The sequence below is a fragment of the Ranitomeya imitator genome, chromosome 2 (assembly GCF_032444005.1).
Source record: "Ranitomeya imitator isolate aRanImi1 chromosome 2, aRanImi1.pri, whole genome shotgun sequence".
NCBI lineage: Eukaryota > Metazoa > Chordata > Amphibia > Anura > Dendrobatidae > Ranitomeya > Ranitomeya imitator.
Window position 1 is genome coordinate 94,817,380 of NC_091283.1, and position 19,277 is coordinate 94,836,656.

Here is a 19,277-nt window from a genome sequence, read left to right on the forward strand (position 1 = left end):
TCCACAGTATGCGTCGGTACATCGGCCTGACGCACTGCGACGGGCCGAGTACGACGCTAGTGTGAAAGTAGCCTTAGACTTGAGACTGAATCTTCTCCACAGACACCATATCAGCATAAGTGGATCACACTAACCCCATAAGAGCGCAAAGGGCTCACACTAACCCCATAATAGCAAGTGGGTCACACTTAAATCCTATAATAGCAAAAAAATAGCTCACAATTTTAACCTCATAATAACACAAAGGGCTCACACTAACCCTATAATGGCACATGTGGGTTACACTTTAAACTCTATAACAGTGCAAGGGGGTCACACTTTATCACTTTATCTCCATAACAGCATAAGATGGTCACACTTTTCCCCATAATAAAACGAAGGGCTCATCCGTTAACTGCATAATAGCACAAGTGAGTCAAACTTTAAACCCATAGAAGCACAAGCGGGTCACGTTTTAATCCCATAGCAGTGCAAGAGGGTCACACATTAACTGTAAAGCAGCACAATGGGGTCACACTTAAACCCAATAATTACACAAGGGGGTCACACTTTAACACCATAATATCACAAGAGGGGTCACACATTAATCTCAGAGCAACACAAGGGAGTCACACTTTCCAACGTTCAATTAGAAAAGTGTCAGGGTCAAAAAGTGCAGCTACATTGTACCTATTTAGGTAATGGTTGCGCCACCACATATATATTTCTTACTGTCCTGGTGATAGAAGAGTATGGTACAACGTCACTCATATAGCATTCTAATACCCACTCATACTAATTACTCTCATAATGTTCATTTTATGTATTTAAAGATGGCTTCTTTGTTTTTGTGTCTCCAGGGATGACTTTGGGTATTCTTTTTTTCCCCAGATATTAAAATTTTAATTTCCTACCTTTCTATTAACTTTGTATCCCTACTACACTTGACCTTCAGAATACACTCCATTACATTATAATTTGGCAGTGTAAAAACAGCCAGTAATAGATTTGTTCTACAGTTTGTGGTGCCATTGTGGTTAACAGTATCGCTGGCAAGGCTCCCAGCATGCATACCACAATTCATTCCCAGCATGTTCTAGATCTGAGAACCCAATTGTTTTACCCACAACTAAGATGTCAGTTGGGTAGAGTTTTTTTTTTTTTAACAATTCCAAGTTGATACTACAAAATGACAGATTTTATTTCATTATCAGACTATTCATACAGTCTCACAAATGGAGGACAAATTATAGTGAAAAAAATTCTCAAACGTTTGAAAAATTAGGTTTTGATAAACACATTTTGTAATTTATTTTCTTCGTACCGTGCAATATTCATTCCAATAAACCATCTCCGATATTATTGTACATTTGTTTAATTCAATATTGTACACCATGTAAAACACATGATTTAACATACCAGGTGAAATTAGGGAGAAAATTGTAAAATGCATCCCTGAAGATTTAATAACTTTTCTTGAACAACTGTCGGTTTGTTTGGACGATGTTTTGTTTATTGACTCGCAATGTAGAATAGCCCCGGGCACTTCACAGCTATGAAACGCGGCTTCGAAATTGGTCTTTTATCCATTTTAATTTATTTTTCAGTGCAGCATGCAATTTCAGAATATCTTTTGTGATTTGTAATAAAATAGCCTAAGTGCAAGTTTTACCTGCATGTCAATTGTAGCTTGGTCTGTGTTAATTTGCTAGTAAGGTGTGAATGTTTAATATTTGATATCGGCAGAGAGGGATTATGGCAGCACGCCCATCAATGAATACACAATATAAAGGTGATCAGACCTAAATAAATGAGGTCTATGAATAATCAGAATACTTTGCACAAGTGGGAAAGAGAGAAATCCTAATTATACAGGAATTGTTGGCTCTGAATGGCGAGAATTACATATCGCACTCCGCTGAATTATGTGTGTAACAATATTTATTCAGAATTGTGATCCGAGAAAAAATAAATCTGGGTAATTCAGGGAATAGCAGTAATGTGAGAAGAAAAGATTTAGAGCCTCTCGTGTTTCTTTGTCTTCCTTGTCCTGTGTGTTTGATGTACGTTGCCTGCATATTGTATAATGATGTTGTCAATTAGCCGTACGTTTATGGCATCGGAGAGTTTTACAGCCATGTGTAAATATCTGAAATTCTATTTTCATATTTTATGAAGGCAAATATTTGTAACCCTAAATGAAATATTATTGTGTCGCCTACTACAGCTTTGTCTGGCTATTAAATCCATTTCTATCTAGAATTGTTTTTGAAAGTGAATGTTCATCTTAAAGGAAGTTCGGCAGCCCAAACTGTCCGTATAAACCAAGCATAGGGCGTTGTAGGGGACATAGCCCTTATAAACATTCCACCTTTAGTGTTCCAAACGCTGCCTCCATTCTACAGAAACTGAAACTTGGTGTGTCACATAGGCTTAGGGCACAGTTTTGCCCACTGAATTTGTATGTCTTCGACCCCCTACACTCTTCATTGACGGCACTGGCTTGCCTGGAGTGAGCGTTGTCTACAGAAAAAGCTCAGGTACACCAATTCTGTTCATTACTTGTGTGAGATTACGCAAAACCGAGCAGACTAATTAGCATATTTGATTAAACTGCAGTTACCGAAGAACAAATGCAGCAAATAGAACACTAAGGCCCCAATTCATTAAAGTATTTATGCCAGATATGTGGTGAGGTTGTGACTTTTGGCGTTTTCATGCTAGTTTTGGCCTGCTCTGCCAAAATGGGCAGAGTTGGGGCAGCATGGTGTTAGCATGGGGGTATGATGGGGGCAACATGGTATGGGGTGATGCCCCCTCATCTATTTTGTAAAGAACTGTGGCATACCTTACTCTACAAATCTTACTGCCATCCCTGATTGGAGTAAAGGTACCATCACACTGAACGATATCGCTAGCGATCTGTGACCTTGCAGAGTCCTGGATAGCGATATTGTTCAGTTAGACAGGCAGCAGCAATCAGGATCCTGCTGTGATGTCGTTGGTCGCTGCAGAAAGTCCAGCACTTTATTTCGTCGCTGGACTTCCTGCAGACATCGCTGAATCGGCGTGTGTGACGCCGATTCAGCGATGTCTTCATTGGTAACCAGGGTAAACATCGGGTTACTAAGCGCAGGGCCGTGCTTAGTAACCCGATGTTTACCCTGGTTACCAGCGTAAAAGTTAAAAAAAACAAACACTACATACTTACATTCCGGTGTCTGTCCCCGGCGCTGTGCTTTCCGGCCGCTGTGCTCACAGTCAGTGCAGGAAAGCACAGCGCCGGAGGACAGACAGCGGAAGGTAAGTATGTAGTGTTTGTTTTTTTTACTTTTACGCTGGTAACCATGGTAAACATCGGGTTACTAAGCGCGGCCCTGCGCTTAGTAACCCGATGTTTACCCTGGTTACCGGCATCGTTGGTCGCTGGAGAGCCGTCTGTGTGACAGCTCTCCAGCGACCAAACAGCGATGCTGCAGTGATTGACATCGTTGTCGGTATCGCTGCAGCGTCGCTGAGTGTGAAGGTACCTTAAGGTGTGTGGAGAGGTGCATGTTGGTAAAAGAAAAAAACAGAGTTCACATGAGCTCACCTTTGCTGGCAATGATCCACAAGGGGTGTGGTGCATAGACAAATCCTGGCTCCGGTAAGTCAAAAATGTCCAGTTACCATAAAACATTTTTTTTTAGAAATGCAAGTAAAAGAATTTTTTAAAACATTATTTGTATGCTTTAACCCCTATCTGACCTCGGACGGGATAGTATGTCCGAGGTCAGATCCCCTTCTTTGATGCAGGGCTCCGCGGTGAGCCCACATCAAAGCCGGGACATGTCAGTTGTTTTGAACAGCTGACATGTGCCCGCAATAGGCGCGGGCAGAATCGTGATTTGCCCGCACCTATTAACTAGTTAAATGCCGCTGTCAAACGCAGACAGCGGCATTTAACTACCGCATCCGGCCGGGCGGCCGGAAATGACGTCATCTCCGACCCCGTCACATGATCGGGGGTCGGCGATGCGTCTCTATTGTAACCATAGAGGTCCTTGAGACCTCTATGGTTACTGATCGCCGGTGGCTGTGAGCGCCACCCTGTGGTTGGCGCTCACAGCACACCTCCATTTCTGCTACATAGCAGCGATCAGCTGATCGCTGCTATGTAGCAGAGACGATCGGGTTGTGCCTGCTTCTAGCTTCCCATGGAGGCTATTGAAGCATGGCAAAAGTAAAAAAAAAAAAAGTTGAAAAAAAATGTTAAAAAAATAAAAAATATATAAAAGTTTAAATCACCCCCCTTTCGCCCCAATCAAAATAAATCAATAAAAAAAATATAAAATCTACGCATATTTGGTATCGCCGCGCTCAGAATCGCCCAATCTATCAACTAAAAAAAAGCATTAACCTGATCGCTAAACAGCGTAGCGGGAAAAAAATTCAAAACGCCAGAATTACGTTTTTTTAGTCGCCGCGACATTGCATTAAAATGCAATAACGGGCGGTCAAAAGAACGTATCTGCACCGAAATGCTATCATTAAAAACGTCATCTCGGCACGCAAAAAATAAGCCCTCAACCGACCCCAGATCGCGAAAATTGGAAAAAGGCGCAATTTTTTTTTTTTTTTAGCAAAGTTTTGAATTTTTTTTCACCACTTAGATAAAAAATAACCTAGTCATGTTAGGTGTCTATGAACTCGTACTGACCTGGAGAATCATAAGGGCAGGTCAGTTTTAGCATTTAGTGAACCTAGCAAAAAAGCCAAACAAAAAACAAGTGTGGGATTGCACTTTTTTTGCAATTTCACCGCACCTGGAATTTTTTTCCCGTTTTCTAGTACACAACATGCTAAAACCAATGATGTCATTCAAAAGTACAACTCGTCCCGCAAAAAATAAGCCCTCACATGGCCAAATTGACGGAAAAATAAAAAAGTTATGGCTCTGGGAAGGAAGGGAGTGAAAAACGAACACGGAAAAACAAAAAATCCCAAGGTCATGAAGGGGTTAAAATCAAGAAAAAAACAGCATTAGGTTTATGCGTTTCGAGTGCTACCTCGCTCTTAATCATATGCTATGATGTTTTAAATAATATTTTTTTTACTTCTTTTTGTAAAAAAAAATGTTTTTCCATGTATGGACTTTCTTGCCTCTTTTCGCATTTGATGAATGTCACTTTTAGGATGCACCTGAATCTTTAAGAATAATCTGCCTATTAACGAGTTAGATGCCTCTTACTCCATCCCGCCTCCTAATCAAAAATGTCAAGAGCAATGCCAGCCTTGTTCAATCTGTGCCTGAAGTTATGAGTTTTAGAAAGGCTATGGCCTTGATTCATCATTTATCTAAGAAGTTGTCAGTCCGCTTCCCCAACGTACAGTAAGGTTATTAGACCCACATGTACTGCTGGCAACTTGTCACAAAGTCTACTATTATTGTCAGTTGAGCATTGATTCACAGATATGCAATGTGTGCAATATAAATACAAGTAAATGTCATTTTCTGAAGTAATCATCCAATGTTATACCGATCATATAAGCAATAATTTTTTTCTATTATACTTTAGCTCGCTGGGGTTAGTTTTTGTGATACAAAGTAAATAAAACTATGCATGGCTATAGATATAAAAAGATAACACGACCTTTACTTCTGGAGATTTGTACCTACTATATATACCGTATTTTCCGGCGTATAAGACGACCCCCAACTTTTCCAGTTAAAATATAAAATCTTCTCAAAAGTCGGGGGTTGTCTTATATGCCGGGTGTCATCTTATAGGGTGGGTGCGGAGCAATCTGCGGTCGACATATATAGTGGGGGGGGAGTGGTCCCGATGACTAGGTGAGAGAGCGCCTCACCAGGAAGGTGTAAGTGAAGCAAACTGTCAGCGTCTGGGATGCCAGGGTTATGCAAAAAAGAGAGAGAGCGGTGCTGTGCTTAGAAAAACACTCCTCTTTCACTCATCTGGCTCGCCCGCGTATCCTATTATCTCCTTCTCTGCCTCTGCTTCACTTACACCTTCCTGGTGAGGTGCCCCCTCACCTCGTCATTGGGATCGCTCCCCCCACAATATGTGGCGACCGCAGATTACTCCGCACCTGCCCTAGACACCTGGCGTATAAGACGACACCCGACTTTTGAGAGAATTTTCAGGGGTTAAAAAGTAGTCTTATACGCCAGAAAATACAGTACATTGAAATAATAGTATGCAGTAAGCTACAAAGCTACTTCTAGTGGTGGCTGCTGGTTGTCGGCATGTGAGCTTTTAAATCTACAGTGGGGGAAATAAGTATTTGATACACGGCAGATTTTACAAGTTTTCCCATCTACAAAGAATGCAGAGATCTGTAATTTTTATCATAGGTACACTTCAGACAGAATCTTAAAAAAAAATCCAAAAAATCACATTGTATGATTTTTACATAGTTAATTAGCATTTCATTGCATGAAATAAGTTTTCAATACAATGGAAAAATAGATCTTAATATTTGGTCACAAAACCTTTGTTTGGAATTAAAGAGGTCAAAAGTTTCCTGTAGTTCTTGACCAAGTTTGCACACAGTCCAAAAGGAATTTTGGCCCACCCCTCCAAACAGATCTTCTCCAGAACTTTCAGGTTTCAGTGCTGTCGTCGGGCAACATTGAGTTTCAGATCCCTCCAAAGATTTTCTGTTGGGTTCAGGTCTCGAGAATGACTACACCACTCTGGGACCTTGACATGCTTCTTATCCATCCTCAATTCTCTTACTGAAGGAAGGAGTTTGTTGGCCAAAATCTCGCAATACGTGACCCCATCCATCCTCACTTAATTACGGTGCGGTCGCGCAGTCCCATTTGCAGAAAACTTACCCAAAGTATGGTGTTTTCACCAAAATGCTTCCTGGTTAGGATGGTGTTCTTGGGGTTGTACTCATCCTTTTTCCTCCAAACACGGCGAGTGGAGTTGATACCAAAAAGTTCTATTTTGGTCTCATCTGACCACATGACCTTCTCCCATGTCTCCTCTAGATCATCCAGATGGTCATTAGCGTACTTCAAACTGACAAACTGGCATGAGCAAGGAGACATTACGTGACCTGCAGCATTTTAGTCCATGACAGTGTAGTGTGCTACTAACAGTAATGTTTTGTCATCTTATGATTCTTTCATTTTCTAATAATTGTGCCAACAGTTGTTGCCTTCCCACCAAGCTGCTTGCCTATTGTCCTGTAGCCCATCACAGTCTTGAGCAGGTCTACAATTTTATCCCTGGTGTCCTTAGACAGCTCTCTGGTCTTGGCCATGGTTGAGAGGTTGAAATGTGATTGAGTGAGTGTGTGGACAGGTGTCTTTTATACAGGTAACGAGCTCAAACAGGTGCAATTAATACAGGTAATGAGTGCAGAGTAGGAGGACTTCTTCAAGAAAAACAAAATTGTCTGGGAGAGCCAGAATTCTTGCAGGTTGGTAGGTGGTCAAATACTTATTTCATTCAATAAAATACAATTTAATTATTTAAAAGTCATACAATTTGATTTTCTGTTTTTTTTCTATCTTTAGATTCTGTCTCTTGCAATTGAAGTGTTCCTATGATAAAAATTACAGACCTCTCCATTCATTGTAGGTGGGAAAACTTGCAAAATCGGCAGTGTATAAAATACTTGTCTACCCCACTGTATGTCTATGCAATGGATTAAAAAGAAAATGAGATCAAATGTAGTTGTTAGGTTTGGATATGTATGGTGTGGCTTTTCAGGCAGAATATGTACTTCGACCAGTCTAAGGGTACCGTTACACTAAACGACTTACCAACGATCACGACCAGCGAAACGACCTGGCCATGATCGTTGGTAAGTCGTTGTGTGGTCGCTGGGGAGCTGTCACACAGACAGCTCTCTCCAGCGACCAACGATCCGGGGAAAGACTTCGGCATCGTTGAAACTGTCTTCAATGATGCCGAAGTCCCCGGGTAACCAGGGTAAACATCGGGTTACTAAGTGCAGGGCCGTGCTTAGTAACCCGATATTTACCCTGGTTACCATTGTAAAAGTTAAAAAAACGTCCCCCACCGTCAGCTTCCCGCACTGACTGTGTCAGCGGCGCCAGCCGTAAAGCAGAGCACAGCGGATGTCACCGCTGTGCTCTGCTTTTCAGCCGCCGCTCACAGTCAGTGCAGGGAAGCTGACGGCGGGGGGACGTGACAGACATCGGAATGTAAGTATGTACTGTTTTTTTTTTTTTTTACTTTTAGAATGGTAACCAGGGTAAATATCGGGTTACTAAGCGAGGCCCTGCACTTAGTAACCCGATGCTTACCCTGGTTACAAGTGAACACATCGCTGGATCGGCGTCACACACGCCGATCCAGCGATGACAGCGGGTGATCAGCGACCCAAAAAAAGGTCCTGATCATTTCCCACGACCAACGATCTCCCAGCAGGGGCCTGATAGTTGGTCGCTGTCACACATAAGGAGATCGTTAGAGAAATCGTTGCTACGTCACAAAAAAGCGTGACATTGCAACGATATCATTGACGATATCGTTACGTGTGAAGGTACCTTAAGTTGAATGAGTTTATTAGATCAAAGATAAGCTGATCCTTTGCAAACAGGGAAAATAGGATAAAACAGCAAATGTTTTCAGTATTTGAGCCTTATTTTCTTTTAAAAAAATTAAATTTTGTCAACCAAAAGTGGAGACCCTCTTGATTTTCTAATACTTCAGTAATAAGGAATAGATTATTCGATATGTTGGCAGGTCTAAAACACTTTTCATGGTAACCTTCTCTATTTTTAATGTGTTGGATTTAGTCCAGAAAATTATATACTGTAAGCCTTGTTTTGCTCTTATTGCTTTTTTTTTCCACATTATTTAACCAATAGTTGATTTTTTTTTCTATCTTGAAAAGGAAAAATGATATATCTAAAAGATTAAAAATTAGAAAGCTTTTCATCAGTTACATCTTAAAGCATTGCCTCATGCAGTATTAATCATCAGAGAACAACAGTCCAAAAACAGGAAACTCAAGCTTAGAAAAGCTTAGAAAATATTACCTCTGCTACATTTCTCATGTGAAGTTTGTTATTTGAAGGCAGTGGAATGATATTGTTGGCCCATTCAAGACTTGAAGTGTATGTAAAGAGCAGGTCCTTTTTCATCTGCTCAGATCAGTCATCTACTGTTGAAAGACACGTATTATTGCATACTGACGTGATCATTATTAAACATCTGTATATACAGTTAGGTCCATATATATTTGGACAGAGACAACATTTTTCTAATTTTGGTTATAGACATTACCACAATTAATTTTAAACAAAACAATTCAGATGCAGTTGAACTTCAGACCTTCAGCTTTCATTTGAGGGTATCCACATTAAAATTGGATGAAGGGTTTAGGAGTTTCAGCTCCTTAACATGTGCCACCCTGTTTTTAAAGGGACCCAAAGTAATTGGACAGATTCAATAATTTTATATAAAATGTTCATTTTTAGTACTTGATTGAAAACCCTTTGTTGGCAATGACTGCCTGAAGTCTTGAACTCATGGACATCACCAGACGCTGTGTTTCCTCATTTTTGATGCTCTGCCAGGCCTTCACTGTGGTGGCTTTCAGTTGCTGTTTGCTTGTGGGCCTTTCTGTCTGAAATTTAGTCTTTAACAAGTGAAATGCATGCTCAATTGGGTTGAGATCAGGTGACTGACTTGGCCATTCAAGAATATTCCACTTCTTTGCTTTAATAAACTCCTGGGTTGCTTTGGCTTTATGTCTTGGGTCATTGTCCATCTGTAGTATGAAACAACGACCAATCAGTTTTGCTGCATTTGGCTGGATCTGAGCACACAATATGTCTCTGAAAACCTCAGAATTCATTCGGCTGCTTCTGTTTTGTGTCACATCATAAATAAACACTAGTGACCGAGTGCCACTGGCAGCCATGCATGCCCAAGCCATCACACTGCCTCCGCCGTGTTTTACAGATGATGTGGTATGCTTTGGATCATGAGCTGCACCACGCCTTCGCCATACTTTTCTCTTTCCATCATTCTGGTAGAGGTTGATCTTGGTTTCATCTGTCCAAATAATGCTCTTCCAGAACAGTGCTGGCTTTTTTAGATGTTTTTTAGCAAAGTCCAGTCTAGCATTTTTATTCTTGATGCTTATGAGTGGCTTGCACCGTGCAGTGAACGCTCTGTATTTACTTTCATGCAGTCTTCTCTTTATGGTAGATTTGGATATTGATACACCGACCTCCTGGGTAGTGTTGTTCACTTGGTTGGCTGTTGTGAAAGGGTTTCTCTTCACCATGGAGATTATTCTGCGATCATCCACCACTGTTGTCTTCCGTGGGCGCCCAGGTCTTTTTGCATTGATGAGTTCACCAGTGCTTTCTTTCTTTCTCAGGATGTACCAAACTGTAGATTTTGCCACTCCTAATATTGTAGCAATTTCTCGGATGGGTTTTTTCTGTTTTCGCAGCTTAATGATGGCTTGTTTCACCTGCATGGAGAGCTCCTTTGACCGCATGTTTATTTCACAGCAAAACCTTCCAAATGCAAGCACCACAATTCAAATCAACTCCAGGCCTTTTATCTGCTTAATTGAGAATGACATAACAAAGGGATTGCCCACACCTGTCCATGAAATAGCCTTGGAGTCAATTGTCCAATTACTTTTGGTCCCTTTAAAAACAGGGTGGCACATGTTAAGGAGCTGAAACTCCTAAACCCTTCATCCAATTTTAATGTTAATACCCTCAAATGAAAGCTGAAATTCTGAACTTCAACTGCATCTGAATTGTTTTGTTTAAAATTCATCGTGGTAATGTCTATAACCAAAATTAGAAAAATGTTGTCTCTGTCCAAATATATATGGACCTAACTGTATGTATGTATATATATATATATATATATATATATATATATAATAGACTGGGTACTTTATTTAAGCATGTCTGTGTAGCATTTAAAACATCTCAGCTATAACTTTAAAATAAATGGCATGTGATTTGGCTTACCTTGATTATCTAGATACAATGGCACCTGTCAGGGGATGGTTCAGTCAGTTCTTGAAATTAATTTATTGCATACAGGAGGAAAAGAGCAATCATAAGGATCTGAATAAGTTTGACAAGGGCCAATTTGTGTTGGTTAGATGACTGAGTTACAATGTATCCAGGCTGGTAGGTGTTGTTGTGAGTGTTCCTGATATGCAATGGTTAATACCTATCTTTTTGTAATTTAACATTATTGGGACTTAATCATTTTTAAATCATTAACTCCTAATGATCCCTGATCGCTGCTGCGTGTCAGACACAGCGATATCGTAACGATATCGCTGGAACGTCACGAATCGTACCGTCGTAGCGATCGAAATGGTATAGTGTGACTGTACCCTTAATCAGTTTGTTTCCCGTTAGACCTTAGAGTGGTCATAACCTGCACTAAACAATTCCTTAGATAGCTGTTTTTATCAGCTCTGTGTTTTTATACTCAACATTATTAGCAACAGTCTAAATGCATTTTTCACCATATTTCCTATATGATGTCCCAGGATGAGTTGAAAAGTAGTATGTAGAAACTTCTCATAAAATACTATGATCTTATTTAAAAAGTAAGACTCAGATATTTCCCTTCAGGTATATTATACATGTAATAATATAACATTTCTGCTTAATATTAGTGTGGCCCACTAATTATGCTATTAATACAGTATGTCAGCCACTACATCTGCAAGTATGGGGCAGTCTATCCCTTTACATAGAATTTGTTTCGAATTTATTTAAAACAAATGCACAATTTCTCTAATTTTAGCTAAATGAGATGTTTTAATTCAGTGCTAAAAGTTCAGGACCTTTAAAAGAATTGTACTGTATACTAATTGTGCCGTTTTCCCCTAGCGCCTGGTATTTTGTCGTTCAGGCTGTAGAGGACATATTGGTTTTTACCTTGAAATAAACGTCAGAGGTAAATGTGTGGAAGCAATGTTTTAATAATGTTTGTACTGAAGGCTGTCAGTAAGATGAATAAATGAGACTAGCCGGAAAAGTGCATATAATACACAAAGGACTGCGTCTTTTTTTTCCTAGGTTCCAGATTTTATTAAAAAGGTCAGTAATGAAACTCTGTGATTATATGAACAAAGCTTCAGTGGCCTCTTAATACTGGTTCTTTAATGATCTTCATACCGTTCCCCGGAGGACAATCACTTTGATAGTGACAGAAAGCCGATATTATGTGTACCAATATTTGTCAAGCTGGATATGCTGGTACAGTTAAAGATTTTACAAGGATGAAGACTTTTGAATGAATTTCTTAAATGCCTGAATAGTATTCATCAACTATATGTAACCTTAACACAGGAAACCCAACATTTCATGTCAATACTTCAAGGTCACCTTCAAAATATTTTCTTTAACCTCTTTCCGCCTTACGACGATTTTCTCTTTTGTGCTTTAGTTTTTCTTGCCTTTCTTCCAAGACCCCTAATGTAGCCGTATCAAGGCTTTTTAAATTTTTTACAAGAATTGAGTTGTAGTTTTAAATAACACCATTTCCTTTACCACATAATGTATTGAGAAATAATTCCAACTGCAGTGAAATGGTGAAAAAAAGTAACTTGGCTACAGGTATGTTTTTTAATACTTTTTTTTATTGTGTAGTAAAAATGACCTGATAACATGATTTTTCAAGTTTGTATGGTTATTGCAATACCAGACTTGTACAGTTTTTTTCTATTAAAGTGTTGAACAATAATCCAAAAAATGTGTAAAAAAAACTTTGTTTCGACATTTTCTAAAACGTGTTCCATTTTAACTTTTTTGTGATAGCTTCTTAGATTATTTTTTGCAGGGCAATTGAGCATATGTTTCATTAAGATATTTACTTCTGAATTCACCCTAATAAGCCACAATATTTTTACACAAGCTTTGCAACACTACTTTTAGTGTTTCAAGAAGGTAAAAAGCACAATAGGGTCTTATCCCACAGATTTAGAGTAATATTTAAAAAAAAAAAAACTGCTCACCTGCTGACGAGAAACATACGCTGAAATTGTCGGCTGCTGCAGATCCACGGGACGGTAACCGGCCATATAATGTAATGTGTAAGAGGTGTGTGGATATTTTCTGTACTGCCGCAACAATATAATTTCAGGACTTGATGAGGTAGTAATGGTGGTTTATTCAACGCTTTTCAGGGTCTCCGTGACCCCTTCAGGAAATGCCACACAATTTGCCCTATCCTGAAGAAGGGGTCACTGAGACCCTGAAACGCGTTGAATAATCCACCATTACTACCTCATCAAGTCTTGAAATCATATTGTTGCGGCAGCACAGAAAATATCCACACAACTCTTATACATTCTAACAGTATTTTTGAAACACGAGATTTGCGACATTTGATCTTTACACACCAGTCTCACCTACCTATGCTGATGTGAGCATCAGCATCATTGTGCTTTAGTTTTTCTTGCCTTTCTTCCAAGACCCATAATGTAGCCGTATCAAGGCTTTTTAAATTTTTTACAAGAATTGAGTTGTAGTTTTAAATAACACCATTTCCTTTACCACATAATGTATTGAATAACAGAAATAAATAATTCCAACTGCAGTGAAATGGTGAAAAAAAAGTAACTTGGCTACGGGTATGTTTTTTAATACTTTTTTTCATTGTGTAGTAAAGATGACCTGATAACATGATTTTTCAAGTTTGTATGGTTACAGCAATACCAGACTTGTAAAGTTTTTTTCTACTAAAGTGTTGAACAATAATCCAAAAAATGTGGAAAAAAATCTTTGTTTCGACATTTTCTAAAACGTGTTCCATTTTAACTTTTTTTGTGAAAGCTTCTTAGATTATTTTTTGCAGGGCAATCCTGAAGAAGGGGTCACTGAGACCCTGAAACGCGTTGAATAATCCACCATTACTACCTCATCAAGTCTTGAAATTATATTGTTGCGGCAGCACAGAAAATATCCACACAACTCTTATACATTCTAACAGTATTTTTGAAACACGAGATTTGCGACATTTGATCTTTACACACCAGTCTCACCTACCTATGCTGATGTGAGCATCAGCATCATTGTGCTTTAGTTTTTCTTGCCTTTCTTCCAAGACCCATAATGTAGCCGTATCAAGGCTTTTTAAATTTTTTACAAGAATTGAGTTGTAGTTTTAAATAACACCATTTCCTTTACCACATAATGTATTGAATAACAGAAATAAATAATTCCAACTGCAGTGAAATGGTGAAAAAAAAGTAACTTGGCTACGGGTATGTTTTTTAATACTTTTTTTCATTGTGTAGTAAAGATGACCTGATAACATGATTTTTCAAGTTTGTATGGTTACAGCAATACCAGACTTGTAAAGTTTTTTTCTACTAAAGTGTTGAACAATAATCCAAAAAATGTGGAAAAAAATCTTTGTTTCGACATTTTCTAAAACGTGTTCCATTTTAACTTTTTTTGTGAAAGCTTCTTAGATTATTTTTTGCAGGGCAATCCTGAAGAAGGGGTCACTGAGACCCTGAAACGCGTTGAATAATCCACCATTACTACCTCATCAAGTCTTGAAATTATATTGTTGCGGCAGCACAGAAAATATCCACACAACTCTTATACATTCTAACAGTATTTTTGAAACACGAGATTTGCGACATTTGATCTTTACACACCAGTCTCGCCTACCTATGCTGATGTGAGCCTGTGTGGGATGGAGCAGGACTACTGACAGACTGGTCACCAATATCAGATCTGAGGGTTCCAGCACTAGGCATCCCCACTGATAAGTTATGCTCAGAGCCGGATTCTGGTTGTTAGCAAATGTGAAGCTGAACAGCACAGCTCCATCATCTGTGTTGCAATCGCTGTGCATTACTACAGATCTACCACTATTCAAATGAATAGGAGCGGTTCTGCAGTACCTGGCAGTGGTAGCTGCATAGTTGATGGAGCTGTGCTGTTTAGTCTGTAATTGCTAACATCCAACTGTTACTGATACTGAGAACAACCAATGTTCTGGGATGCCTGGTGTCAGACGCCCATTGATTTCATACTGATGACCTAGCCTTGGAAGAGGTCATCAATTTAAAGCACCACTCCAGAGGGTTTTTATTTCTAGCTCTGGAATAGCACTTCAAATGTAAGCCCCACTGCCCCCCCCCCCCAGTCATATACTCACCTTCCTAGAGCTTCATCTTATCGACATTGCTCCAGTCACATGGCTCCATCTTGCTACATTAGCTTCTGACTTGCTCTCAATGCAAGTCTATGAGATCCAGAGTGAGTCCAGAACGAGGCTTTCATAGACTTGTATTGAAAAGTGACCTCTGATACATTCCAGCAGGCCACTTTTTGCCTGAAACGGAACGGATTGATGCTGGAAAAAAAATTGTGGACAACAGGTGAGTATCAGACAGGGGACATAGGACTTACATTTAACTCACCACTCAAGCGGTGCAATTAAGGAACTGCTGGAATGGTGCTTTAAAATAGTGGACCATCCCTTTGATATATATATATATATATATATATATATATATATATATATATATATATATGTATGTATACGTGTGTGATTTGATAACTCCTTCAATTTAACAGTGGCTAATCCAATCTAATATTTTGAAAACTTTAAGTAGTTGTTAGGTGTCGAGTTCCCACTGCTGCACAGGGGGAATCTCGAACCTTGTCCGCTGCGGTCTCCCAATCTCCTTCAACTGCAGTGGAGCCTGCCCAGCAGAGACGTCGGTCCCAGCGTCTGGCTCAAGCAGATACTGTGCGTTTGGTTACAGCTGCCATTCCAGGCTCAGCCTTTGTAACAAGCATTGATCAGAGGCGAGCAGACGTTACAGGGACATTCCAGCCCTGCTTTTTTTCTACTGAGCATGCCCACGGGATGACCTCTCATTGGTGGTCAGGGTCACATGCTCAGGTCTTGTATCGGCTCCGATTGGAGCACTAGGAAGGTCCTGGAAGGCTACAGATATAAAAAGTTCTTATGACCGCTCGGCCATGCGCTAGTATATATCTGTTATTGTGTGTGTGTGGATGTATGCCTGTTCTAGTGAAAGCTCCAAATCATTCCCATCCCTAGTGTTGATGAATGCTTGCGAATGTTGGAGCTGTCTAGCGCCAGTTAGTGCCATCCAGCACCAGGCACAATCTATAGCGTCTAACAGCAGCGTTAGCCTTTGCGGCACCGTGCGCAACCAGTGCACTTACCTGTCCCTAGTTAGGGCGGTTAGTGGTGTTCGCCAGAGCGGCGCTGCGCACACTCAGTGCGGTAAATCATTATTTAGGTTTTTCCCTGGCACCGCCGAGCGCTAGTGGTCGAGAGGGACTCTAGACCCGTGTCCTTGGGGCAGACTCTTGCGACCTAATACTAGCGTTCACTCTGCGGTATTGCAGCCCTGTGATGCAACAGGGTTCGCTTCCTTACATACCAGGTGAAGCTAACCCATATGTGTTCACATTATACCACCATATACTGTCCGCCATTACCGAGCAGTAGGTGTCATCTCTGCACGGTGGACCCCGGGCTGCAAACGCACCTTATACCATCCTTATAATTATTTGGTGCATTCCGCCAGCCCTAACAGTAGTTAATTGTTTAAGGGACCTGATTGGATGGCTTCAGAACAAGCATAGATGATGTTTGGGGGTATATTATCCTAAATGCTCTTGAATACTTGGTAATTTTATATTCTAATCTCACAAATGTAATGGACTTTTGTAAGAACTAACTGTTCCAAGGCAATATTAGAGGTGTTACAATTAGCTTTGATTACTATTGTTTTAGCCTTATTTCAAGAGATTGTTAGATCTCTAGTTTACTTGTTACCTTGATATTCTATGAAGATGAATGAATACTTTCATGAGGCATCATATTGGTGGATATTCCTTGAACAAGCCAGTATGTAAGCACTTGGGTTAGATAAGTAATAATTTAGATTTGTTATTTAGACCATGATCTATCCAGCATTCTTCATTGACCATTGTATTTTTTAATAAGGTTTTAGGATCTGCTATTTTAAGAAATCTTTGATGTGAAAAATTTTTTTTCCTGTTGCTCTTAGGCCTCTTTCACACGTCCAGATAATTCTGGTAGCGGAGAAATCAGTACCGGAATTATCCGTGTCCGTATGCTCACGTAGCACATCAGTGTGGCACACGTGCGGCAGCCGTGTGCCGACTGAGGACCACACGGATCGTGCAGGAGACAGCGCTACAGTTAAGCGCTGTCCCCTGCATGCGTTGCTGAAGCCGGTATTCATCCCTTCTTCCCAGCAGCATTCGCTGGAGAGAAGGAATTAAATTTTTTTTTCTTTTCCCTTAAAAATAAAGTTTGTGCATCCCCTCCCGCCTCCCATCCCCTCTGCCCCCACCCCCACCCCACCCGCCAGGAAATACTCACCGACACCCAGCTCCAGCGATGTCTCCTCTCAGCGCTGGCAGCAGGCCGTGTGTGTGAGTATTTCCTGGCAAGCCGGGGGGGAAGGGGAGAAGGCGCACAGGGGATGGGAGGTGGGAAGGGACGCACAAACTTTATTTTTAAGGGAAAAGAAAAAAAAAAGAATTTTCATTCCTTCTCTCCAGCGAACACTGCTGGGAAGAAGGGGTGATTACCGGCTTCAGCCCCACACGTGCGGGGGACAGTGCTTACTGTAGCGCTGTCTCTCCTGCAGGCGGTACATGCACACGGAGGAGAATGCACACTGTTCTCCGTGTGCACGTGTACGGGACGCTTTGCGGACCATGCTGCCGGAGAAAAACGGACATGTTTCCGTGTTTTCAACACGGACACACATTTGAATGGGTCTGCGTGTGTCATTGTCTCCAGTACGTGAGAAAACTGTCACTACACGTACCGGAGACACTGACGTGTGAAAGAGGCCTGAGGCCTTCTGAATTTTGAGTGCTGCTTTGATGTTCAGCTGTGATCCTAAATATCAGCATTACCTAATTCTTAGGGAAGCAGGTTAATTGTGGTTTATTTGGATAATTTGCCCCACCTAAAAGTTGTGATCTCCAAAACCCCTCTTAGTATAACATCTCTTTAAAATAGTTCTATCCCGCTTGGATCCGTTTTGAATTTTGCAAGTTTTTACTGCACAGAAGATGAATAGTATTTTTTTATTTCATTTACTAGTTATTATAGTCCAAATGTGTGTTATAAAACACAAATAGAATAAAATATGATGACTTTTCCAGGTACAAATTCTTTACATGTGGAATTTGTGATTTATTTGAAGGAAACTTGACCTCTTCTCATGTTACATTTCCTTGGGCCATTATGAACCGATTTATGAGAACACATTTACCCAGTTATTGCAAACATTACTGATATTTGTTCATGGTTTTCTAATAGTTTTAAGGCACGGTGGATAGATTTTGCTTTAACTTTCCCCTTTCATGGCAGAAATATCTGGCATTTGTCATTAAACACATAACTACATCATAATACTTGGCAAAATGACATCCAGGAGAATTAACACATTCATAAAAAAGATTGGGTTGTCTGGTTTTAAAGAAATTAAATGTTATTACAAGGCTAAGTATAAAACTTTGAGGAAATTATAAATACAGAGTAAGTCTGCAGGCCAACAGATGACTGTGCAACTATTTCATCTAATTTAGATGACTTCATTGATATCATTATATATTTTTATTGAATTCCATGTGTTTTAAGTAATCTTTGTATTGCAGAATGTAGAATTTTTGTAATAAAAATATTTTTTCTTTAAAAAATATAATTTTACATTTGGGACTGGGATCCAAGGGGTAATGTTTCTCCTTGTGGAGAGTGACAAGCCAAGCTTGGCATGCCAATGTGAGGAGACTTATAGGCAATGCACTGCTCCTCTGGGAAATTAAATATGCAAATTATCTCTTCAGAGAGGAAGAATACTAGAACTGTAGTGCCACCTATAGGAAGTAGTAATCCTAAAAGTCAATATCGACCCTTTAATGAGCCTTGTCACATGACTTAGGATAAAACCCAAATTGGGATTCTGGTTTGACCTTTATCCTAAGTCATGTGACAAGGCTCGTTAAAGGGTCGTTATTGACTTTTAGAATTTTTACTTCCAATATATGGCACTGTAGAGGCAATTTGAACATTTAGGACTAAAAGTGTCACTGAAAGTCACAATGGAATAATCGTAAACTATTCCCTTTATGTAAATAATGTAAAAAAGAAGTTAATCTGTGTCAGAGATTGCTTGGTTAAGTTGACATGGTCTCACTGCTGTGATATATTTTCCACATTGAAGACAACCAAAGCACAACTGATATAGTATTCTGGTGTTTCAACCCAAAA

At 40.0% G+C, this 19,277-nt stretch overlaps 1 protein-coding gene across 3 annotated transcripts in view; it reads left to right on the forward strand.

The window, feature by feature from the left end:
- AFF2 (ALF transcription elongation factor 2) overlaps positions 1-19,277 on the forward strand; it is a 792,369-nt gene that overhangs the window by 262,411 nt on the left and 510,681 nt on the right. The window lies entirely within an intron of this gene.